The sequence below is a fragment of the Schistocerca serialis genome, chromosome 5 (genome assembly GCF_023864345.2).
Source record: "Schistocerca serialis cubense isolate TAMUIC-IGC-003099 chromosome 5, iqSchSeri2.2, whole genome shotgun sequence".
In the NCBI taxonomy this organism is placed as follows: domain Eukaryota; kingdom Metazoa; phylum Arthropoda; class Insecta; order Orthoptera; family Acrididae; genus Schistocerca; species Schistocerca serialis.
In genome coordinates this window covers 166,911,178-166,937,934 of record NC_064642.1, presented here as the reverse complement: position 1 = coordinate 166,937,934, position 26,757 = coordinate 166,911,178, and the positions used below count along the sequence as shown (strand labels likewise).

Below are 26,757 nucleotides of genomic sequence, written 5' to 3'. Positions count from 1 at the left end.
CCGTTGACATACGCTTAGGATTCGTGACTCTCACAGAAAGTAACAATGAACACTCTTCAGGACCCTTGAGAGTAAATTGGTGGGAACATACAGTTGTGGAAAACACAAACAAACACACACACACACACACACACACACACACACACACACTGAGACGTACTGTGCTCTCTTTCTCTCTCCAACAACTGCAAAAATATTCAGAATAGACGTGGTCACTTAACTGAAAATCAACACGCCATAGTAACTTCGGGATGTGGAGCAAAGTGCACCGTAGAGATTTAGTAAAACATTCCTTACCTAAGGGTCTAACGAGTGTCGATAACGAAGCCAGTCTCCAGAACACCACATAATTTCTATTCTCTGCATGAATAGTAAATAAGTGATGAAAAGCCCTGTGGGAAACGGAAAAAGGAATCACGGACGATGCATTTGTCTGACGCTGTTTGGCAGCCTGATGACATAACTTGTTCATCTTATGAATTTATGAGTCACCAACGTGACGTATCCGTAAAACTGTGTGTGCCTCAGCATTTCTGTCTCCTTATCATAGTTGATGGCGTGTGTGATTGCCATACAGAGGACGTGGTTTAGAGCAGATGGTACACGATGCACCCGTCCTAGTGAGAACAAGTGAGGAGCTGAGTTGTTTGGAAAAGCCGATATAAATGTGAGTCAAACACAAGCTCGTTCCTAATGACGTCATGGTAGAGTGATTGACTCCTCGCAGAGTTTAGCAGGCAACACCACAGGCGGGGAAGTGCTGGCTGGCGGCGTAGCCCGGTTATGACAGAAAACAAACGTGCGTTAATTCCGGCGGTGATGGGATGCCGACGAGCCACGCCACGCCGCACGCCGACTTCCTCCAAAGCTGTGCCTCTCCGTCTTTTGCAACCTGCGTCAATTAATAATGACCATGTCCGTCTCTAACTGGAAACAGAGACCAGCAGCTGAGGAAAACGTATGGTGTTCTTCCTGTGGTGAAGCGTACCGACCGTAATCGGCAGCCACACTGTTCTGCGCAGCAAAAATAATACTAAAAATTTTGACACAACCGAAGATGAGAAGCCCGGTAAATTAAACAGCGTCATAATACAAAATTTGCACCATATTTCGCAAAAAGTTACCTTGTACTTATTTCCTGCCAGTCCACTGGAAAGCTCGGATAGTATCTAACCGAAACAACTACCGTATTTTAATTATCTGTGGTCAATTACAACTGACATTTATTTGGACATCCTTTCACGGACTACCTACAAACTGCTAGAGAATAGCAATCATATTTAAAAGAAACATGAAACACGAAACTTCAGTATCCCAGGAAGTGGCGCAAAATTTTGTAATGAAATTTACAATGAATATACTATCGTACGATCAATGGTCCGTGTATAGGCCTACATTTACATAAACTGTGAAAATGTAACTAGGGGCAAAATTCATTTCGCTACATAACATCAGAGACGAGAAAATCGTATAGCGAATTCCTAAACAACTTATTAATATTGCAATAAATCAGGAAAAAATTATCGTTTACACAATGATGACGCAAGTTTTTGAGAGCAGAATTATTTTCAGTATTAAGTTCGCACACATTGAAAAAAGGCAACTCCTCCCAGAAACTAAATACGGGATATGTATTAGAACTTGAGGTTTCAAAGATGATTTACAACTGTACCAGAGGAATAAAGGAATAAATCTGAAAAACAGAAAATCACTGCGCTTCATTTGTTACAGAAAATGCAAATCTGACGCAACCGGAATCGTAAATTCAGTCCCACGAATTCGCCACCTACTAAGGGAGCATGCAATGTGCGTATTCTGTCTTACCTTAATGACTGCTAGTTCATTATGCATCGTTTACGAACAACCTGTTTTCGTTATTTAAATTAACAGCACGCAATTTTCTGCAGGTAATTAGGTAATTATTGGACTCTGGAAAACCGTACTGCTACAGAAACAGCTGCAATGAGTTGCTGAACACCCCCCCCCCCCCCCCTCGCCCTCCTTGGACATAAATACAAAGTCAGTGACAAAATTTCTTTCAGCGGTACACTTTTTTTTATTTAACTATCCGCATACGGGTATTATTTACGTTGCACCAATTTTTGTCGCGAACAGTGAAATGTTTCTGGGCCGTATAGCTAGAAGCTGGCACGTAACGCATCCATGAAGTAGAATTTTACTTCTGTCTGTGAACTAGAGCAGAAATCTCTACGTCCTGGTATGTATTTATTACGCTGCAAGGCTGCAGCTCGTGGTCTAGTGGCTAGCGTTGCCGCCTCTGGATCACGGCGTCCCGGGTTCGATTCCCAGCCGGGTTGGGGATTTTCTCTGCCCGAAGACTGGGTGTTTGTGTTGCCCTCATCATTTGTGACAGTGGCTAGATTTGACTGTGTAAAAATGGGGACTCTGTACGAGCGCTGATGACCGCGTAGTTGAGCACCCCACAAACCAATCACCACCATTACGCTGCAAGCAAGGAAGTCATGAAAATTTATGAGTAAATTATCCCGAATGCTCTCCTTTAGAATTATAATGGAAATGATCAAATAGCCGATAAGGCCGTACTCTTACAGGAAGGTTCATGAAAAGATGCAGCACAATGCGTAAGCTTAAACTGAATGCTGTATTTCAGGTAGAAGACTGTTGAAGCGGCAGAGTTTGAGGGTAAAGCAAAAAAGAAGAAAATGTATTACAAGAGTGTGCGATTGCGCGGCGGAGTCAGTCAACAGAGGTTTTTTATTTACTGTATTGCCGTGGAGTGGCGTCACATTGAAAAATAACTGTCACCAATGAATGCGTAAAACTGAAGTTGTCACGGTCGTTTCACTGTGGATACAGAGGAATACCACAACAATCGAGGCTGAAACGTCGGTTTTACACACTCTAATCCCGGCGGAGGTTCGAGTCCTCTCTCGGGCATGGGTGTGTGTGTGTGTGTGTGTGTGTGTGTGTGTGTGTGTGTGTTTGTCCTTAGGATAATTTAGGTTAAGTAGTGTGTCAGCTTAGGGACTGATGACCTTCGCAGATAAGTCCCATAAGATTTCACACACATTTGAACACACTCTAAACAAATAAAACTTTTACGTCAAGATATCAGTTTGCGCCCAGATGAACAGGATAGTAATTCATAGTCGTAAAATAAAGAAAAACCGCCTTCAATCACAACCGCGATTTTATTTCAATGCACGATGTATTTCTTCAGACCCGGGGGCTCATCTTCAGGTGTTTTAAGTCTTTTTTCCAAATTTAGGACGTTTATTCTGGTCGTGGTAACCTAAATCAGAAAAAAGAAAAAAATGACGTAGAATGTTAAAGCACTTGAAGATAACCCCCCAGGGCACAGAATGCATCGAGTATTGAAATAAAATCATGACTGCGACTGAAGGCGATTGTTCTTTATTTTAGCAAAAAATGGTTCAAATGGCTCTAAGCACTATGGGACTTTGAACATCTAAGGTCATCAGTCCCCTAGAACTTAGAACTACTTAAACCTAACTAACCTAAGGACATCACACACATCCATGGCCGAGGCAGGATTCGAACCTGCGACCGTAGCGGTCGCGTGGTTCCAGACTAAAGCGCCTAGAACCGCTCGGCCAGCGCGGTCGGCTTATTTTAGCAATGTAATACTGTTACGGAAGAAACAGTAAAAACCATGGATAAAATTAAACTACGTAGCCCCTGTACTCCGTAGCACACCCTGACACAGAAAAAACAAAAAACGTGAAAGGCGTAGCACGTTGCCCGGCTGTCTTGGTCGAAGCGATTTGCTTAACAGGCATTAAGACGGAACATCCTCTAGTAAAGCACCAGGACACGACACGGTTTGCAAGAAGTTTACGCGAACGCCACTTCAGGCGCACTCTGCCGTCCGTGTGGACACATTGAAAGGCTGCCAGTGGGACGACGAAAGAGTTGACATGGGCGGGAAATCTGAGAGCTACTCGTGGAAGGGCGAGTGCAGTGGTTTGCAGGGGCGGCCGCGAGACGTCGTCAGAAGAAGAGATGAGGAGGAAGTGCGTGTGGCCCAGATGGTGTCGGACACCAACTGACTCGAGCAGCTGGCGCGCGATCGTAAACAAATCAATATGGCGAGGCAGAGAAGCGGCGGCGGCGGCGGCGACGCCGACGGCGGCAGCAGCAGCAGCAGCAGGCGGGCGGCGGGCACCGGCCGGCAACAGCAGCGCAGAGGTCGAGGACCGCGTCACGTGGGCCGCCCGCCGCCAATAGCGGGGCCCCTAATTGCCGTAATATCCAGTAATTACAACGACAGTAAAATACATAATACAACAGCGACGGCGGATATGTAACGAGCAAGCACGGCCGAGGAGCATCGCCAGGGCGAGGGGGAACGGCCAGCGAGGGCATTGTCTTCCAGTCGGCACCGTATACTGGGAACCTCGGCTACCCACCGTGGCAATGTCGCAGGCGCGACACACCGATCGTACAGTCGTTCGTCCTTCGTGCCTACACTGGTGACAAACTTTTCTGCTGGAAAAATCACACGGTCTGCTATTTTCTGTCTAGCGATTAGGACGATTTAGTCATGCGTGAGGCCGCACTGATAGTGCAATACTCGAAAGCACAAAAACGCGAAATGAAGGTAAGAACTCCAGTTGGTGGGGGGAAACACTCTAAAGAAGACGGTTTGCCACGCCGGCGCTTTCCGTAGCTTCACTAGGGTGTCATGGTACGATACGAAATTTTGGAGGCCGCGCGGGATTAGCCGAGCGGTCAAGGGCGCTGCAGACAGAGACTGTGCGGCTGGTCCCGGCGGAGGTTGTAGTCCTCCCTCAGGCATGGGTGTGTGTGTTTATCCTTAGCAGTTAAGTCCCATAAGATTTCACACATATTTGAACATTTTTTGAAAGTTTGGCAAATACGTTTGAAGTTCGTTTACGATCCGAGGCAGCTTCTGGAGTAGATTGGTGTCCGACACCATCTGGGTCACACGCACTTCCTCTATCTCCTCTTCTGATGATGCATCACGGCTCGCAACTGCAAACCACTGCCTTTCCCGTCCACAATGAAGTTTTTTTTAAATCTACACTATTTCAAGGATAGCAATACCAGTGAACCAGAGATCTGCTTCGGTTTTGAAATGAATGAGCGATTGAAGAATTGAATGGTTGTGTAAAGGCGACTCATTTACGTAAATTACATCTTAATTTACGAATATATTATTTTTCAATCGATGTCAGTTTTGTTCTCGAAGAGAAATAATTAAATGTGTTATAGTGTCGAGTTCCCAAATTATTTTTTATGTCCAAAACCAACTGTACTCTGGGAGAGCTATTACGGTTAATGGTTCTCTCTTTCGTTCTTTCTTTCTTTCTTTCCACTGGTTCACGAGCAATATCAAGGAACTCATGCGTAAGGCAGGGTAGTTGATAAACGGATTCTGCGGCACTGCCTATTCTTTCTCTCTTCCTTTATGCTTTTACGTTGCCTGTATTGTGTCAGCACCTACTCAACATTCCTTTCCATCATGATTGTTCTACATGCAACGTTTGAACTGAAAATTTTTGTACACGTCGTTCCGCAAATGATCTGATCTGAAGACTTCGTGTCAAAGGGACGTTAAATCCTACACTTTTTCCCTGCTTTCTATTTCGCAAAATTCAGGATCCTTCCTCCGCTTCATATTATAAAATCAGTTGGATGATTCTCTGCCTTGACGACTCCATATTGAATCAGCGAAACAGCAAGCAATCTTGGAATTAATAATTTTGCGGGCGGCGAGGCAGCGTGAACATGCACGGAAAAATGCACATCGACGAATGGAAGACTTGGAACGTGAACCACATCCTACAATTCTATTTACATTTATATATAAATTAAGAAAGGAAATGATTATCCAAGATTAACATGAGTAAATCTTCAAGTAAGAAGTTGAGAAGCTAAGAACTTGCCTCAGACCAACAATTTTCAGTTTGGATTACGTCCCGGGATGAAACAATATCTTCCCAAACCAGTGAACTATGAAGACCTGCGCGAATTTTTCCGCTAACTGTCGTCAGTTCACTGCTAGATGGCAGTAAATGAAGGCGTGACGTTGTTTGATGACGTGGCTCAGGTGGCGCAACGGTGTGACTGGCGACGCGCGAAGCGGGAACGAACGGCGGACACGGGACAGGTGCAGCTGCTGACAAATGAAGCGGCACGCGCGGTGACGCCCGGCGCCAACTATCACGTCACTACCATTAATCAAAGCCATGTTGACATTTTCAATTGTTAGTGCAACGCCATTATTGTCCCCCTCCCCCCTCCCCTAATTGCAGTGCATTCCCATCAGCCGAAAACAGCGCCGCTCTGCAAACACGGGGAAATGCTGCCCGAAATATTTTATTTAAATGGAAAACAAATGTTAATAATTGCATATAACCAGTACATATTCGGTATGAAAAAATAACATTGGCCTGAGTGAATCAGCACTCGAGGGGGCACCGCTGGATGTGCAGCGCGGCTGTGCAGGGTCTGTCCGGGAGTCGAACCCGCGAAGCTCTCCACAGTCGTCCTCAACTCTCTAACTACGAGACCACACCGCCATCTTCACTTCTAACACAATGAGTTCGGCTTGTCTGTCTTGTACTGGCTATACTCCGGAGTATTCAGGTAACGAAATTTGGTGTTAAATGAAGCAAAGATATATATGTGGTCTCCAAATGGCTCCTATCGGCACTGCTCTGGCTTTCCAGTTTCTGCAAAAATAAACATATCCTGAAGTAAAAGAGTAGCAACTGAAATGAGTCTCTGACGAACGACCCATTAGTTAACCAGGGGCCATCCATTTCCGTACTTGGTATTAGGTAATGGCATCATTGTCACATCTGAAGATAATGTGACTATTTTATCCCCACTGCAGTGGCGTTCCCGAAATAAAGCGCATTTCCGATAAAGAAAAACCTAGGTTTTAAGCATTTACACCAAACACAATATTTAAATCACGAGCGGTTATTTAGCTGCACTACCACTGGCAATGAATAATATCTCGTCGAAAAGTATTGAATGCAGCAGAATTAATCAAATTTAACTTGCTTGATTTGTAATAAAAAAACAGCTTTCCACGTATTTTTACGTACAGTATGGTACCATCAACCTTGCTGTTGATGTGTGTGTTCGACAGACGTACGCCGTGGAATAATTTTCGTGCGACTTGGGTGATTTTATAAGAGAAACGTAGCCATGGTTCCGAACCACTGAGGTACGTAATACAAGAGCGCTCGTCGGAAGAAACATCTGTAGAGAATGCGGTTCCTAGCAAAAGTGACTTCGTTCACCAAGGCGAAAGTTCAGAATAGCCCGAAAATATGAGTGCTGTAAGTGTCTGAAATTACAACTTAGAATCAGATGAATCTGGTATGCACTGCTTTCGTCCTCGGGAACGCAGTAAGTAAATCTTCGGTCTGTCTACTGGCAGACTTTTGAAAATAACACCTACGAGCAGCATTGGGATATCCTGCCGTATTCACCGTGCAAGAACGAATTGCATTCTTCTACACTCTACACACACGGTGAGCATGTCGGCTTTTTCTACATTGGTAAAGCCATCGTCCACTCACAACCTACTGCTTGGAATGTCGCACACTAACTGACAAACTAGGAACATACAAACACAGTGTACACGAACTACGACCTTAGTTCCTAGCAACTACGCAGACTGAATGGCACAAACAGGTGTCTGTGTGGAAACTTTTCAAAATACGTAACGACTCGTATTACAATCCTGCAACAAACATTTCAGTTTGTTAATGTCCATAGGCATTGTTCCATTTAAATCATTGTGTGTTTGTGCAAAAAATACCCTTTATAAGTATTATTACAATCTGTCTTTTGCCTAACAATACGAGCCCCTGACTACTAATTCATTCTATGAAAATCGCACATCAATAGCACTTTCCATTTTCGCAATATTTGCGGTGCAAGTTTTAGGTGTATGTGGATGTGGATAGGGAGGACTCGAACCTCCGGCGGGAGGTGTTTCTGACATGATATGGAATCCATGACATGGTACCTCAAACCTCGCGGCCACTCCGCGCGCCAAGTTTTAGGTGATTCGGCCTGTGTACGAGAGGTATCCGCTGAGATTGAACTGTATTCATTTCTTCTGGACTGCTCATGTGCACAATGATGACGTTTCACACAGCCACTGCACCAATTTTCATTGGTCACAGATTATTAGTGCCAGTACCAAAACAAGAAAAGATATGTCGGTTGTTTGGTGCAGTCGTTGTAAAGAAGTGTTTCTGTCATGATAAGCATGTGTGTCTTGAGCCGGACTTATCAAAATGCGACACTTATTTCCGCCCTTAATTTAGTCGCAATTTCCGCGTCGGAAGGATCGATATCTTATTCACGGAGGAAGAATCGCTGTTGTGCAATGATACGAGTAGAATTCAAGAATCGTTCAGTTTTTAGTCTGACTTTATCTTTGCACTGTACGTATTGTACTACTTTCGTGACCCGAATTTACGCGGTACTCCTTTGCGGCCGTAGGTAAGGCTTTTTCGCAGAAACTTACGTTACCTCTGTTGTTTTATTTAACAGTGTCCACATTTTCGTCGTGTCTTCTTTTATTACGAATCCACAGTATTAAGGAAATTTTTAATTAAGGTTTCTGTGCGTATTTCCATTCATAATTACATCGTTCTCTAAAGAATTCATGCAGATATGGAGGTGCGTACTTACTTCTGTTTCATATTTAAAATGGAAATAAAGTTTTAAGTCATAAATCTTGCTACAACATTACCTAGATTCCGAGATAACGCTAAGAAAGTGCGGCGGGAATTCCTCGATTAGTTGTTCTTAGAAGTTGCTGACCCAAATGAGCTCAGAACTTCAACGTATTATTAAAGGAGCAGGTATAATGCGTGCGTGTTTTTCTTTGCTGGTATACATTTATGTATTCTGTCGTCATATGAGCGCTACAAACAAAATATGTTTCTTTTGAATATTCATTACTTCTAAATGTGTTGGCGTTTTACTTACGGAAAAGTACCGGTCGTGCATGAAATGTAGTTTCGTAGTTTTTCTCCGCATAATGGCCTGACTTATCACTGTTTTTATTATGTACATTATCACATCCTTCCCATCTGGAAAAACCATTAGTATATTACTCCTTACACCTTCACAATTTCTCTCCTCAATGTTTATCGAGTGTTAGTTCGTACAGTTGAACCTCGATGTTACATCAGACTTCAAAACGCTAAGAAACCTTTCGGCCAAAGGCCTTCCCGCTGTGGTAACACCGAATCCCGCCAGATAACCGTTGTTAAGCGCTGTCGGGCTGGGCTAGCACTTGGATGGGTGACCATCCGATCTGCTGAGAGCTGTTGGCGAGCGTACCCAAAACATATATAATTATGTATCTGGTAGAAAGGACCAGAAAAGGAAAGACTGAGAAGTAGCGGCTCCGGTCTAGTAAACTGACATACGGCCGCGAGAGCGGTGTGGTCACTACATGGTCCTCCATACCCGCATCCAGTGACGTCTGTGGGCTGAGGATGACACGGCGGCCGGCCGGCCGGTACCGTTGAGTCCTCATGGTCTGTTCAGGCGGAGTTTAGTTTTCAGAAACCTTTCAGACAGTGAAACGCGGCTCACAGAACGAAAGAAAAGTGCGAGCTTAACAACATAGATGTACTTCGTTTTAATTCGTTTGGTAGAGGTAGAACGTACACAAAACATATATAATTATGTTTCTGATAGAAAAGTATCAGAAAAGATAAGACCAAGAAAACCACAAAGAAATTGAATAACAGATTACCTGGGGAAAAACAGGCAAACAAGAAAGGACTTCTCAGAAAATGATCTAAGGAGGTATAAAAGATGTAATAAGCTGTAGTGAATAACCAGAATGATAGAAACATTCTCAGAGCGTATCGAATGCCACGAAATTTACATGGATTACAAAAACTATGTAATGAAATATATAATGAAACTGATAGTTGCAGACTGAGTAACGAAGAAAAAATGGTTCAAATGGCTCTGAGCACTATGGGACTCAACTGCTGTGGTCATAAGTCCCCTAGAACTTAGAACTACTTAAACCTAACTAACCTAAGGACAGCACACAACACCCAGCCATCACGAGGCAGAGAAAATCCCTGACCCCGCCGGGAATCGAACCCGGGAACCCGGGCGTGGGAAGCGAGAACGCTACCGCACGACCACGAGATGCGGGCAGTAACGAAGAAACAGGGGCATAATAATAAAGGATGACTTGACAAAATTAACTTAAGTCACTGCGAAAATATCGACTGAAATTTGAGAGAGAAATCAATGGAAATGTGAACGAGACTGTGACTTGTGCTGAAATCAACAATCCATACTAAATTATTGGATAAAAAGGTTTATATCGTATTGCCGTCAAAGAAACAGCCACTGCCAATGCCGCATGCCCAGTCCTAATCAAGAATCTTTACACCTACTATACTATTCTCAGCAACAATTACTGCGTTTTCAGAGAATTTGGAATTTCCCTTTCTTACGTTCGTAATTTTGCTCGCAAGTATGCCATCTAGACTCGATTTAACTGTTAGAGAAATTTAGACAGCTACGAAGTGCGTAATGGTACAGAACAAGCGAGTAGAACCTGCCTTAAGAGGGAGATGGCAGTACTGAATGCCATCCAGTACCGGTATCAGGTGCGAAATGAATCAGACTGCTGTCTTCCGAACGTCGATCAGCACGTCAATACAAATGAGGGGGAAATGAGCTAAGAATTGCGTGCGCTGCGTTCCTCGCCAACAGAGAGGCTTTCTCGCGTTAGCAGATTGAAGCGCGGGTGAGAACACGGAATGCTGAGGGCCGAGCGCCAGTGGATTCTGGTATGAGAGTGAAGTCGTCTGGGACGGCGGAGGGCGGCCGCGGTGGTTTTTGCCGCCGAAAGCGGAGGGGATGTGAGCCACAGGGGGCCGGGGTCAGCAACCCGAGCACATACGGCTGCGGCTGGCAGCTGTTCATTCACGCAGGTGGCCTCTGCCTCTCTGCCCCTCGCCAGCTCTATTACAATAGCGGGGGAAAGGCTGTGCTGACTGCACGCGGAACTTCCGTTGCCAGATTCGGAACTATCGAGACCAGTACCTAAAACAGTATCGATATCCAGATATTACCGGAAAGAAAGTATCGATCCGTAAGTATCGCAAGGTATTCTTTGCCTACATATATTTCGAGCATTTATTGAACACAAAGGGATTTACAGCGTGGTTATAATCAAAGTGCAGCTACTTGTGGTGGCCGCAAGTGAAGATGAAATAGGAGATACGATACTGCGTGAAGAGTTTGACAGAGCACTGAAAGACCTGAGTCGAAACAAGGCCCCGGGAGTAGACAACATTCCATTGGAACTACCGACGGCCTTGGGAGAGCCAGTCCTGACAAAACTCTACCATCTGGTGAGAAAGATGTATGAGACAGGCGAAATACCCTCATACTTCAAGAAGAATATAATAATTCCGATCCCAAAGAAAGCAGGTGCTGACAGATGTGAAAATTACCGAACAATCAGTTTAATAAGTCACGGATGCAAAATACTAACGCGTATTCTTTACAGGCGAATGGAAAAACTGGTAGAAGCTGACCTCGGGGAAGATCAGTTTGGATTCTGTAGAAATATGGGAACACGTGAGGCAATACTGACCCTACGACTTATCTTAGAAGCTAGATTGAAGAAAGGCAAACCTACGTTTCTAGCATTTGTAGACATAGAGGAAGCTTTTGACAATGTTAACTGGAATACTCTCTTTCAAATTCTGAAGGTGGCAGGGGTAAAATACAGGGAGCAAAAGGCTATTTACAATTTGTACAGAAACCAGATGGGAGTTATAAGAGTCGATGGGCACGAAAGGGAAGCAGTGGTTGGGAGAGGAGTGAGACAGGGTTGTAGCCTGTCCCCGATGTTATTCAATCTGTATATTGAGCAAGCAGCAAAGGAAACAAAAGAAAAATTCGGAGTAGGTATTAAAATCCATGGAGAAGAAATAAAAACTTTGAGGTTCACCGATGACATTGTAATTCTGTCAGAGACAGCAAAGGACTTGGAAGAGCAATTGAACGGAATGGACAGTGTCATGAAAGGAGGGTATAAGATGAACATCAACAAAAGCAAAACGAGGATAATGGAACGTAGTCGAATTAAGTCGGGTGATGCTGAGGGAATTAGATTAGGAAATGAGACACTTAAAGTAGTAAAGGAGTAAAGGAGTTTTGCTATTTGGGGAGCAAAATAACTGATGGTGGTCGAAGTAGAGAGGATATAAAATGTAGACTGGCAATGGCAAGGAAATCATTTCTGAAGAAGAGAAATTTGTTAACATCGAGTATTGATTTAAGTGTTAGGAAGTCGTTTCTGAAAGTATTTGTATGGAGCGTAGCCATGTATGGAAGTGAAACATGGACGATAACTAGTTTGGACAAGAAGAGAATAGAAGCTTTCGAAATGTGGTGCTACAGAAGAATGCTGAAGATTAGATAAGGAGGTATTGAATAGGATTGGGGAGAAGAGGAGTTTGTGGCACAACTTAACTAAAAGAAGGGATCGGTTGGTAGGACATATTCTGAGGCATCAAGGGATCACCAATTTAGTGTTGGAGGGCAGCGTGGAGGGTAAAAATCGTAGAGGGAGAGCAAGAGATGAATACACTAAACAGATTCAGAAGGATGTAGGTTGCAGTAGGTACTGGGAGATGAAGAAGCTCGCACAGGATAGAGTAGCATGGAGAGCTGCATCAAACCAGTCTCAGGACTGAAGATCACAACAACAACACTTGCGGAGGTCCAGTGTGGGCAGTAATTATCGTACAGTAGGGAAATTTGGTAGTTATGCTAATGCGTTAACGCGGAACCGATGTACGTTGGAAAAAAAAAAAAAAATTAGTTCCAGTTGCGGCCACCACGTGCAGATCTGCCGCTGTACACTGTATGACGGTGTAACATCCACACTGTTACTTGACGAGGCATAACGTGAGTGAACAGTATGGCTAATGAGAAGAGAGACTGTACGCTGTTAGTGAAACTCTTATGTGAACGGCAGCAACTACAGTGCTGAATTCAGAGAGGATCGCCGCCTGTAAGGACTGATGGGAGGCCCAATGTAATTAAATGGTTTAAAGAAGATGATAAAGAAAATCGTAAACACGGGTGATCTCACTCTGGCGCCTGGAAGAGGAAGGCGCCCTATCCCGATGGAAGTTATTGGCAAAATTTCTGTTGCTGTAACTGAACACGCAGCTCTTCCACGGGTAGTGCTAGTCCTCGTGCAGTGACACGAGAATTAATTGTCCATCCCATGGTCACGTTTTGCGGTCTCTTTTACACGATTGGTTTATTTTACAAGATCCAATCGGTGCAGGAACTGAAACCTCATAATCCGCAGCAACGTTCTGAATTTTCTCTTCGCCTGGCGGGGACCGAAGTCGTTACGTGTAGCCGGGCAATGTTCTATGGAGTGATGAGGCACAGAACTGCCAAATTCGGGGTACTGTTAAACCCCATCTTAAGCACGAAGAGCTGGTGCATCCACCGTATGTGACTGTGTGATCTGGATGCAAAGCACTTTTATTATCGGGGCGTTCTTCTTTGAAGAGAATGCACCGAGAGGACTTGAGAGGCGTACCCTGACGTCTGCATGTTATCGAGACCACCTTGTACAGTATGTGATTTCTGCTTTGAAAGGGCGCGAGGAAACCACTGTCTTCGTGCAATATGGGGCAACACCTCATGTCGCTCGCCCCGTGAAACATCTGCTTAATGCAGCCTCTTATCTCCAGTGATTTTCGAGACGCATGGGGTGCAAGATTGTCTGATCTGAATCACCGGACTTTTAAATCTGGGGATGTCTAAAAGAATGCGTTTACCGGGGACACGTTCGGTCTCTACCTGATCTGAAGGATCAGTAAACAGGAACACGTTGCTCACATTCCACCACAACTGCTGCAAGCAACTGTTGATCACGTCGTTTCACGAATGAAGCATCGCATCGACGTTTCCGGTGCTCGTATTGGAAAAAAAAGAAACTGTGTAAGCGGCGGTTAATAATAAAATCAATATTATGCCTTTCTTACTTGTTAGACCTTTTCTGCCCAATCCCGTTCCTAATCCACTATATATGAAAACATTTATAAACATCTTTCTTGCATTCACAGCGCCATATTTGCACCTGATGGCCAAAATAGCAAATATTTTTTTCCAGCGTAAACCTCTTTCGCATTAACGCATTAGAATATCTACCAAGTTCCACTGCCATACGATAATACAGCCCACAAGAGACCTCTGTGAGTACATGCACTTTACTTATAACACCCCCCCCCCCCCCCTCCCACATACACACACACTGCAGAAAAATCCCTGATGACGTCTCTTTCTATTTGTTGTTTAATATTCACCGTTGTTTCGCCTGCTTCTTTTTTAATTGAAGTTACCGCGACTTAGCAGTGAAGAAAAACATCTGCATTTCAGTAATTCCTTTATGTTTGAGTTTCCTTTAATTTACGTCTATGGTCACGAACTTTTTCATAACATTGCCAGTTTCGGTCTATAATGACCATCATCAGATCTATTTTATAAAAACCGAAACCGGTAATCTGTTAACAAAAAGTTTGTGACCATAGACGTAAATTAAAGGAAACTTATTGTATATACGGGTCACTGTTTTATTCGCGACAATGTCCTTTTTGTTTGATACTATTAAAATCGCGGAACAGTATACTGCGAAAAGTCGCATTGCTCGCAACACTAGCAGGATTCCTTCTTCGTTGTTTCGTTGCCGAAGCTGTAACAAAGAAAATAACTAAAATATAATATACTCTTTACACTAACTCTTTCGCTGAGTTGACTCACTTGGTATATCGAGAGTGACTTCATCTAGTAGCCGAAACCAAGAGACAAGCATCTCCGTAACAGGGAGTGGTAGGTCTCAAGGAACTGTTGCTCAACACGCTCAGTAGTACCTGTCACCTCATGATTTTCATTCATACATCTGCGCCCCCCTCCCCTTCCTCATTCCTCCTTCCTCCTTTTCCGCTCTCCTTCTTCACCGTTTCTTTTGACCTTTGTAATTTTTTCACCTGTCACAAAACTTACGTTTCTTCACACACTATTTATAAAGTTTACTACCAAAGCATCTATAGCGCTTCGACCCAGAACATAAACTTGCTGCTGCTTGCCAGTATCAGTTCACGGTTTAAGGCGTCCTATTGCCCAAATGCGGTTGTGTTGTGCGACTTAATGTAACACTGATTCTGAAACTGCGGAATAGGGAAATTGTCTGTGTCTCGAATACACGGTGCGAGGCAGAGACGGAGGCCCATCTGGCGGAATGTGCCAATTAATTCGTCTATTTATGCTCCCCTCGTTACTTACGACCATTTCAAGCGAACACGGTTTTCCAATGTGGTTAGGAAAACCAAATATGTGTCATTCTCGGTGCCCGTGTTTTGTTTATTCTCATAAAATGTTTCACAGCTGATGAATTCGTTGTTGAAAAGACGACACACGTCGACGAAACGGAATCCCGCTGAGCAAAGCTGTGCCACCTACCCGTGCTGTAGTCGGTTGACGACATTGCTTGAAGCCAAGCGGTACCGTATATAGAAACTATTACGTAAACAACACACTTCTGCGTACATTACTACGAACTTGTTCGCAGTTATTTCACGTTCAGCTTACTTCTGACTGTGCGAAAACACTGTTAGGATGTGGACGTCAGCGACAGCCCGGTGCTCCGCGTTAACGCTTCTGGTGAGGTTTCTGTTCCACTGGCGCTTGTCGACTGCGAGGGGAAGACCTGTTTGGACTATTCAGGGCTCGCTAGTGGACTGCCCCGCTGTTTCAACACATTGTTTAAGTAACGCGTGTCATGAAACTCCAGCTGAAATTGCATCGTATTCCGGTATGCTCTCCTTTTTAGGAGATGAAATTCGTATGTCGTATTCCTGGCTTTGACACATACAGGTCTCGTCACCTCGGAATTGTTCACCGAAAAATGAGACGGGCGAGAAAATACAAGTGTTTGGCTTTGGAAAGCCCCTGTGCGCGTCGAAGAACAAATGTTCCTGTTGGTTAGTCTGCGGACCTGCGACTGTGGAAGACGAGCAAATATTCCCAGGCGACTCTGCCCTGGCCGGCCCGTGTTACTATGCGCCCGTTGCGTATTACTCGTGACGGCTGGCTTATAAGCGTATTGTCATTCTCCACTGTGCGTAAACAGCCAGCGTGCGTATAGTATCGTCCCCCTTGCGGTGCCGGTATTGTCTAAACATCACACCTATCTATCAGTTGGAGCTCTTATTTGCAGCAGAAATCTCTGTTCTGGCTGCTGATGAGTCTTACGGGTTGTGTGCCCATGGTACATGAAACTGCTCCTTTCCTACCGTTTCGTCTACAGCTGCACTTGACATCTTCCGGGGTGCACCCGGTTCCGCCGAGTCTTCCCGACTGATAGGTCGACGTCGGAGGGAGATATAAATACTGTGGAAAAAGAGGTCTGCCGAAGGTTACACCTTAGTGGCAGAGATGAATCTTCTCAGTGTTAAAACTGAACTGTCCGTTGTGGTTGTTATGTATCTTTCTCTAGAGCCACTGTCCACATATCACTAAGTTTCGTAGATCCTTCTTTTCTATTAAAATTAATCCCATGTTTACATAATTCGATTACTTCTTTATGTAACTGTCACTGTAGATAAATTTTGGTTTTGGAAAACAATATTTGTTGATTTCCTGAGTTAGGAGAGTGCGCTGCTACAGTTGATAGACAGGTTCAGTTGTTGGCTGACAGCAGTCGATAGTCAAGTCTTCCCTCTGACAAGGTATATTTGTTGATTTCCTGAGTTAGGAGAGTGCGCTGCTACAGTTGATAGACATGTTCAGTCGTTGGCTGACAGCAGTCGATAGTCAAGTCTTCCCTCTGACAAGGTATACCTGTTCGATCCCTCTGACACGGTTTCTCTCTGTCGATCACGATGCCCGTTTTCGACAGTGTCTGTTTCACTCTGCGACGTCTGACGTCAGTCGGCAAGACTCAGCGGAACCAAGAGCATAAGACTTATCACCAACTAAGGCATCCACTCGTGAAAGCCTTCATTTTAAGAAGGCCTGTTCTCCTCGGTGTGAGGTTTTTGATCAGCAGTGGATCATATTACTCTCTCTTAAGACGGTCTCTTACATTCCTTTTAGTAGTCACTTGAAATATTTCTTGGTAATCTTTATCATATATTATCAATATTACGAACGAAGACTTACGAGTCTTTTTTTATTTCTGCAATGTGTTTTGTTTCGCATAATATTTAACATTTTGTCACGCTACACAGCATTTTTCTTTGTCGCTTCATCAGCATGTCGTCAAATTTATCTTCATTCGGGTAAGCAATTTTACAATATATAGCGATTTCTTGCACCTTTCTATAAGAAATATACACAATCGCATTGTTTACAGGAGAATGAGGCTCTAAAGTTTGATAGTGTTAATTAATAAGGCAGTAATATTGTCACGGTATTCTGCAGGGTCTTACGAATCATACTGATGAAAAATCACTAAGTTTTCTGTACATGAACTCGCATACAACATGCCAGCGCAACAGGAATTAGGGTATTATTCCAGTCTTTGGAGTCCTTATCAAGTAGGAACGACATCAAACGTGGAACGAATTCAGAGACCCGCAACTAACATCGTAACAATTCTCTGTAGCCCATACGAAACCATTAGGAAAATTATCTGGCACTTTAAATGGGAATCCTTGGAAGAAAAACGACGCAGCTGTAGGAAAATCCTGTCGGGCTGAATATAGACAACCTGTATACGAAAAGGAGTGCATGATCACGAGGTTCTCACTAAGGTTTATCTGGCATAGGGGTCCGGAAGAACAAGGTAAGAGAGATTAGGGCGCGTAGAGCGCCGTACAGAAGTCATTTTTGCTTCGACCGACATGGGAGTGGAATAAGAAACAAAATCCATAGTATTCGTACGATGTGCCCTCCATTATACACTGATTTGTAGAGTAGGTATGTAGATGTAGATATCCTGATGCAGATAAATGTCCTCTAGGTTATGACTGTTTCACCGCACTCCAAGCCGGCCGCTGTGGCCGAGCGGTTGTAGGCGCTTCAGTCCGGAACCGCGCTGCTGCTACGGTCGCAGGTTCGAATCCTGCCTCGGGCATGGACGTGTGTGATGTCCTTAGGTTAGTTAGGTTTAAGTAGTTCTAAGTCTATGGGACTGATGAGCTCAGATGTTAAGTCCCATAGTGCTTTGAACCATTTGAACTGCACTCCAGGATGATGTACTGATCCACTTAGCCGCACCAGTCAGACAGCAGTCTGTTTATATGTAGTCGTTGGCAAACAAACAGACTTAAGTAACTCCAAATCATGTTTGACCACTTGGTGAATGAAATATGGCTTAATCTATCATTGCTAATGATGGTTCAGCACCATGACTGTCGATTGGGTTATTTAAAGGAATAAAGCAACAAGCCACTTTTTATATAGCTTTATTTATGTCAAGAAGCAGTTCGAAGTTCCACTACTCTTCAACTGACATAATATATTACAAATTCTAAGGAAGAAAAGAGAAAAAAGCAACGCACCACGAAGGACGGAAATCAGTAGTTGTGAAGTACGCGTACAAATAAACATATGATTAGAATTGCAGAAAAACTGTATGATTTATTCACGAGCAAGACTTTTACAAATTGAGAAAGTGACGCACTGGTCCACCTCTGGTTGTTATGCAAGCAATTATCATCTAGGCACTGACTGACAGAGTTGTCGGTTGTCCTCCTGAAGGATCCCGTGCCAAATTCTGTACAATTGGCGCATCAGATCGTCAGAATCCCGAGCTGGTTGGAAGGCCCTGCTCATAACGCTCTAAACATCCTTAAATGGGAAGAGGTTGCGCAAGCAGTCTTTGTGCGGGAGTGCGTAATCTTGCTGAAATGTAAACCCAGGATGGCTTTCCATGAAGGGCAAAAAAAAAACGGGGAGTAGAATATTGTCGACGTACTGCGGTGCCGTAAGGGTGCCGCAGATGAAAACAGTAGGGGTTTCGATTTATCGACTTTTCGGGTCTGGTTTGAGAATGTCAGAGAAAAGACAAATCATAATAGGCAATCTTAGTAGTATGTGTTGAGAGTATAAATTTTTAACGGTGTGTAACACAAACTTTGGGCGCTTGACAATGGCTTTTTGCTAAGGTCCGTTCACTGTAAGTTTGAGTGACTCTTCTGATAAAATTTCTTAATCGGACTTCGTAGATTGAATAATTCCAAAGTTCTGGCTCGTGCTGGACTTTTCATAAGGTTTGTAACACGGGACCTTTAGCCATGCCAAGACGCCGTTTATTAGAAACAATAGTTTGCAACATACGTGAATCACAAGATTAACTAATATCACTGTATTCACAAAATATTATACTAAATTAAATTACATAGACACTTACATTAATTTTGTTGCTGTGTGTAACAATGAGTACGTCTAGTGAGATTGCGTCCCAATAAAATAGATTGGTTCAAATGGCTCTGAGCACTATGCGACTTAACTTCTGAGGTCATCAGTCGCCTAGAACTTAGAACTAATTAAACCTAACTACCCTAAGGACATCACACACATCCATGCCCGAGGCAGGATTCGAACCTGCGACCGTAGCGGTCGCTCGGCTCCAGACTGTAGCTCCGAGAACCGCACGGCCACTCCGGCCGGCCCAATAAAATAGAATAATGGCGGTGTGCCAAATAATTATCTGCAGAGAAGGCAGATATGCGTCCCATCTGGACCGCTTCAAGAACAAAAAAGGTGCCGTCTTCTCGGCAAGACAACTGAACTGCGCAATTATTTTAATGTTTCAGCGGTTGCACGCCACCATTGATACAACCGCTTATACTAATTAATATCTTAAGTAATTCTTTATTTATATTCCGAACTTATATCTACGTTTTTGCAATGTATCCACGCCCATTCTACAAATGTGGAATTAAAGGGTCCTGCTATGAAAAGCACTTACATGCCTTCAAAGATCATCCGTGCTTAATTTGAATGGTTCGAATGACTCTGAGCACTATGGGACTTAACATCTGAGGTCATCAGTCCCCAAGAACGTAGAACTACGTAAACCTAACTAACCTAAGGGCATCACACACATCCATGCTCGAGGCAGGATTCGAACTTGCGACCGTAGCGGTCGCGCGGTTCCAGACTGAAGCGCCTAGAACCGCTCAGCCACACCGGCCGGTGCTTAATTCGAAGCAGGAGTCATCACTGAAGACAAGTTTACTCGAATTAGTGACAATCCAGGCCGAAGACATGTCTAGAAACGCCCCGATACTAGCGGGATACCAATCTTACTGTCACCCGCCATTCGGTCCGACAACCGGAATGATGGTCTGAGGTACCATTTCATTTCATAGCAGTAACCCATTGATTGAGATCCACTGCACTCTTACGTCGACGATATCTAAGTCCCGTTTTGTTGCCTTTCATGGCAAATCATCCTGGGCTTATGTTTCAGCAAGATAATGCCCGTCCGCACAAGATGAGAGAGTTTCTGCTGCTTGTCTTCGTGCTTGCCAAGCCCTACCTTGGCCAGCAAGGTCACCGGATCACTCACCAGTTGAGTACGTTAGGAGCACTATGGGCACGACCCTCGAACCAGCCTGGGGGTTTTGACGATCTAGTGGCCAACTGGACAGAATTTGGCAAGATATATCTCAAGAGGACATCCAACACCTCCATCAACCAATGTTTGCCTAAGAGTCGGAGATGGACTAACACGTTATTGACTTGCTCAATTTGTGAAGCTCTTTCTATTGAAGAAATAATCCAGTTTTTCTTAAATTTTAATCGTCTGTTTGCCTGTCTGTAAATGAACATCACATCTACCGATTTCCTTCTTATTTGGAAATTCCTTCGCGGTGCGTCGCTTTGCTTGTCTTGTTCGTCAGTGTAATGTTTTAATCTAATGCACTTTGAACGTTGCTGTTGTCCTTTGTTCTGCAACTTGCAGTTTTTTTTTTCTCCATTGTCTCCCAGGGGGAATTATACAGGGTGTCCCAGCAGGAGTGGTCAGTATTCAGGGGTATGAGAGGAAGGATAACATGAAGCTAAAAGTTCAGACAGACATATGGCCATTCCATGTAGTGTCCAACATAGAACATTGTTACTTACTGTATTTTCTGTATTATTCAATACACTGTCAGGTTTACACATGTAAACACGTACAACAACTAGCAAGAATTACAACCAATTATAAAACACGTAATTTTAACACATTCACCTCTAACTATCGTACACGTCATATTACATTTGTAGTACAGTTCTCAACAAATGTTCGACTATCCCACCGTCAACTTCAATACAACTGTGCACTCTTGGGAGAACATGAGTTGCTTGTCTGATTGTCTCTGCACGTTCCTGATGTGAGCAGCACCGTTAATGAAGCAACCAGTTCATCTTGCGTACTCACGTTTTGTTTGTATACCTCACACTTCTTACAACCCCATGAACAAAAATCCAATGGCCAAAGATCCGGCGATCTTGGTGGCCAGTTAACTGTGCTGCCACAACCAATCCAGCGATTTGGATAAGCGCGGTCGACACGATCCCTCACACGTCTGCTTAAACTATGCTGCAATCCGCTCGGCGACGTAGCGTCCTGAAGGCGTTCAAGAAACGAATTTTCAAAAGAAAAAAAATTCAAGTAATTCGGTCCGCCGTTCGTTCTTCTAAAATGACTGAACCTATCAACACGTTACTGATCACGCTGCAGGATACAACGAGAGAAAAACGAACTTGGAAATTGTTTTCCACTGTGGCATCTGGATTTCCTGCTACCATCGATGATTATTACGTGTGTTGTTGATTCCATTCCCAGTAAACTTGGTTACATCACTGAGTACTACTAATGAAAGGAAATGACGACTGTCATTTAACCAGTGACAAAATTCAAGTCGTGTAGCACTGACGCCAACGTGAACAGTGTGGACACGCTGTATGTGAAATGAATACTAGTTATCGGCATGCAACGTTCGCCATACACGCGCCCGTGGCACACATACGTGGAGAAAGATGCCGTGTGCTGGTAGTAGGACTACGCTACATCATTTCGACAATGTGTTGCTGTTCCTGCAAAGGTTATTGAACTACACGTTCAGAAGGAAAGTGGGAAGTTAGAAGAATACCTGTTTCACGCAATGTGCTGAAAACTCTGGTAAACCCTACGATCAGGAATTTGACGTGTCGGAAAGCGCCGATGGTATTCTTCGACATCAGCATAAACACTACCATCACAGAAGCCGTCAACGGACACCATATCAACTTTATTCTCAATTGGTGTAGATGTGTTTCATTTTAGCCAGCGCTTGTACAAACACAGTTAACCGATGTTTCTCTCTTATATACACTCAATCCGTCGCACTACTTCATTCACAACACGTCATGGACAACTGGGCGTTCAAAGAGCTAGTTTAATGGTAGAAAGATATCCCAAGCAAAGAGGTTTAAAGCAGTGAGGTAGACTGGTCTTACGTAAAACATCGAATAGGTGGGAAGGGTAAGACACATACGTGTGCGCCACTAGCCCAAAAACATATGTATATTAAACGTGATCTATCTCAGGAATCATCTGGAATGGGCATATGTCCATAGCAAGTTTTTTTACTTCAAATGAGCGTACCTCTCATACCCCTGAATATAGATCATTCCTCCTGAGGCACCCTACATGCATAGCACAAACACTTTTAGTTTCACTGATGAACTCATTTAGCGATGCATTCGCCACGTGGTCGGCTTATTGTACTGCATCAGTGAAACAGAAGTATTTGCACTACACATTTAAAGGCAAAAGAAAAAAAAGAGATTCAGGTTACAGAACAATAGGCGGTAGCAAATTTCAAATCGCAGTCGAGAAAACCATTGCAATGACGAAGATATAAAGATATTTCGTCAACTGAAGAAGACTGGAAGTCCGAAAACAGTCTTGGCATAAATAAAGTAATACAAAAGAGACTGGTTGATTTTTCCTTAAAAGAAATGAAACATTGTTTACTATACAATTCGCCGCGATAACACTGTCGCCCTTTGGCCAGTGTCCAATAAACAAAAGCTACATCAGATATCACATCCGAACAAAGAAGGCAAACGAGCGCGGAGTGTGGTACCGCGGACTTTCCATGGCAACGCGCAGCGGACGCAACCACCCCCATGCAAGACCCGGCGCGCGCCGTCATTTGTTTCGGCGCTTCCTCGGCAGACCATCAGAGGCGGGCCGGATTACGCTGGAGCGGCTGTACCCATCAATCGATACGATTTCCCGTTTCGTTATCGGAAACTCCCTCTCCCTCCGTCCGACCCCATTCCCGTGCCGACCCGAGCGCCTCGCAAAAAATATATATAAATATATATAGGTATCGGTTATCTTACCTTCCGTAACTGCCACATATCCGATTAGGCCGTATTTTTTATCCTCCCTCGAAAGCGTGGGCGCGGCTGCAGTATCGCTTCCGTCTTCCATTATTTTTATTTCGGTCCACAGAACTCGCCCCCTTTTTTTCGCTTCATTTATTTGCGTTTTAATTTTTTCCCTCCACTCCTCTTTCGGCGGCGCCTCCTCGGCCGTCCGCTTCGCCCCCCTCCCCGCCTGCCCGAACGTCACGGCCAAATCTAATCTGATAGCAAACTGGAAATAAATTATGCAGTTGCGATTCTCCAGATATCCGCCCAATTACGGCGGCGCTCGCGGAAAAGCGGGGGAGGCGGCAGTAGCGACTGCGATGTGGTGGCCCCGAGTGCAGAATACTTGGTCAGTCACGGACATGGCCGGCGTGTCGTATCGACCGGTCTGGCGTTTTGCTCTACTATACTTCCTCTTCATTCCCGTGACATCTAATACACTTAATTATCTGTGGCAGCGCCACGCTTCCCCGGGAATTTGTTACTTATTGATTGGTGGGGTCGCGGTATTATTTTTATAAGACGGCCAGTAATAATTACTGCAGCGACCCTCCCGCCGCCCGCCAGCACCTCCCAGGACGTCATCGAACGAGCACTAATCGCCTGCCACTCGCCGTTTCTTGTGCCACTAGCAACAATTAGCGGGCGACGGCCGCCCGCAGTCTGGACGTTAGTGACCAAGTCGGTCATTAGCGCACGGCATGCTAACGGCAATAATAATAATAAAAGAGTACGTTGCCGGCAAAGCTGAAACCGCCCCTGGCAACAGACGTCGTAAATAATGCGACACTGTTGTTCCTGGTGCTGGTGATTTTCCAGTACAATTACCCGCTTCCTAAGAGATGGTAACACGGGAGCGAAATCGCGGTCGTCACACTGGCGATCCAGAAAGGCTGCAATCCCAGTTTTCACATTTAGAAATCGGTGGAACACAGCTGACATTGAGCGATAATAGCTCAATGTTCCGTGACCAGTGTCTACCAGTCATTACTGAGGAACGGAAGCATCTACACAATAAGTATTAATTATATACGAATGCGCGGTGTCGGTTCTTTCGGACATGGTGACGGGAATGTGACTCGGCTGGGGAGCGCACCTAGATAGTCCGCACATCTACGATAAATACTGTGTCCGGATGGCGCAGTGATTAACGTAACTGCCTAGTACGCAGGAGATCCCGGGTTCGAGTCCCGGTCCGGCACCCATTTTCACTCGTCCCCGCTGATTCTGCGATTAGTCCCGATGCAGCTGATATCATTAGTTCCTTCCCCGCCCCGTCCTTTCCCTTCCCCCCCCCCCCCCTCCACCTTCAATTTACATAACGATGAGTGTTGGTCTCACTTCACAGACACAAGGCACAAAAGCAACTGTACATACTTAAGTGCTACTGTATTGTTGTTCACGTCACTCGACGATTTCACTGTTTAGTCTACTCGCCGACCGTCACAACCAGCTTTCGACTGAGAGCAAATAAAGAATGCGTCTCTAAATTGGCACGCTTTAGTAGGCATGAGTATGATTGACTCGAGTTAGTTTTCTCCTGGAAAGATTCAAGATACAGTATAGTTTCATGTGTTAAGTAGCATAACGTGTGCGCCGAGGAAATACATCTGTAGCTTTCATAATAAACTGCTTCTAGTCACTCGGTGTCAACTAATGTTGTTCTACCAACTGCGCCGATGAACAAGTGCAGTTCATGCAGCAACTTAAAATTTATAGGTAATTTATAACACTAGTAAAAAACTAGTGAAACATAAAAAAAGGCTGCAAATGAAGGAGGCGAAACGGAACAGAAACATCTAAAAAATGAGACTGACAGAAGTGCAAAATGGCTAAACAAGAACGGCTAAAGAACAAATAAATGTATGGAAAACCAGTCCTAAGCAAAGAAGGGAAAGCTGAAAGGAATATGTAGAGCGTCTATACAAGGGAGATATGCTAGAGGGCAATGTAATAGAAACGGAAGAGGACGTAGATGATGATGAGACGGGAGATATGATTCTGTGAAAAGGATCTCACAGATCACTGAAAGACCTAAGTCGATACAAGGCCCTGGGAGCAGACAACATTCCGTGAGAACTACTGATAGCCTAGAGAGAACAAGCAACGATAAAAGTCTTCTGTCTGGAGTTCAATATTTTATGAGACAGGCGAAATATACTCACACTTTAAGAAGAATATAATAACTCCAGTTCTAAAGACCGCACTTGCTGACATGTGCGAAAATTACCGAACTGTCATTTTAATAATAATCCATGGGTGCAAAATAAAAGCACGAACTCTTTACAGAAGAATGGAAAAAACTGACTGAAGCCGACCTCGTGGAAGATCAGTTTGGGTTTTGGAAAAATATAGGAAAACGTGAGGCAATACTGGGCCTACGAAATATCTTAGAAAGTAGGTTAAGTTAAGGCAAACCTACTTCTGTAGCATTTGTAGACTTATAGAAAGCTCTTGACGATGCTGACTCGAATACTCTTTGAAATTCTTAAGGTAGCGGGGGTGAAACAGAGAGAGTGAAAGACTATTTACTAATCGTACAGGAAGTGAAACACAGTTGTAGCCTATTCCCAACGTTATTCAATCTGCACACTGAGCAAACAGTAAAGGAAATGAAAAAAAATTGGTGCAAAAATTAAAGTTCAGGAAGAAGAAATAAAAAGGTTTGCCAATGACATTGTAATTCTATCAAAGACAGCAAAGGGCTTAGAAGAACAATTGAACGGAATGGACAGCGTCTTAAAAGAAGGATATAAGGCCCGCATCTCGTGGTCGTGCGGTAGCGTTCTCGCTTCCCACGCCCGGGTTCCCGGGTTCGATTCCCGGCGGGGTCAGGGATTTTCTCTGCCTCGTGATGGCTGGGTGTTGTGTGCTGTCCTTAGGTTAGTTAGGTTTAAGTAGTTCTAAGTTCTAGGGGACTGATGACCGTAGCAGTTAAGTCCCATAGTGCTCAGAGCCGTTTGAACCATTTTGAAGGATATAAGACAAACATAAACAAAAGCGAGACAAGGACGCTGGCCGCTGTGGCCGAGCGGCTCTAGGCGCTTCAGTCCAGGACCGCGCTGCTGCTACGGTCGCAGGTTCGAATCCTGCCTCGGGCATGGATGTGTGTGATGTCCTTAGGTTGATTAGGCTTAAGTAGTTCTAAGTCTAGGGGACTAGTGACCGACCTCAGATACTAAGTCCTATAGTGCTTAGAGCCATCTGAACGATTTTGAAACAAGGACAGTGGAAAGTACTTAATTAAATCAGGCGATGCTGAGAGAATTAGATTACGAAAAGAGAAGCTTAAAGTAGTAGACGAGTTCTACTATTTGGGCA

At 44.2% G+C, this 26,757-nt stretch overlaps 1 protein-coding gene and 1 non-coding gene across 2 annotated transcripts in view; one reads left to right on the top strand and one right to left on the bottom strand.

Moving 5' to 3' along the window:
* LOC126481822 (protein bric-a-brac 1-like) overlaps nucleotides 1-26,757 on the bottom strand; it is a 1,776,705-nt gene that overhangs the window by 158,003 nt on the left and 1,591,945 nt on the right. The window lies entirely within an intron of this gene.
* On the top strand, nucleotides 24,566-24,639 carry Trnat-agu (transfer RNA threonine (anticodon AGU)). Its single transcript has one exon. It is a non-coding gene; the product is annotated as a tRNA-Thr (tRNA).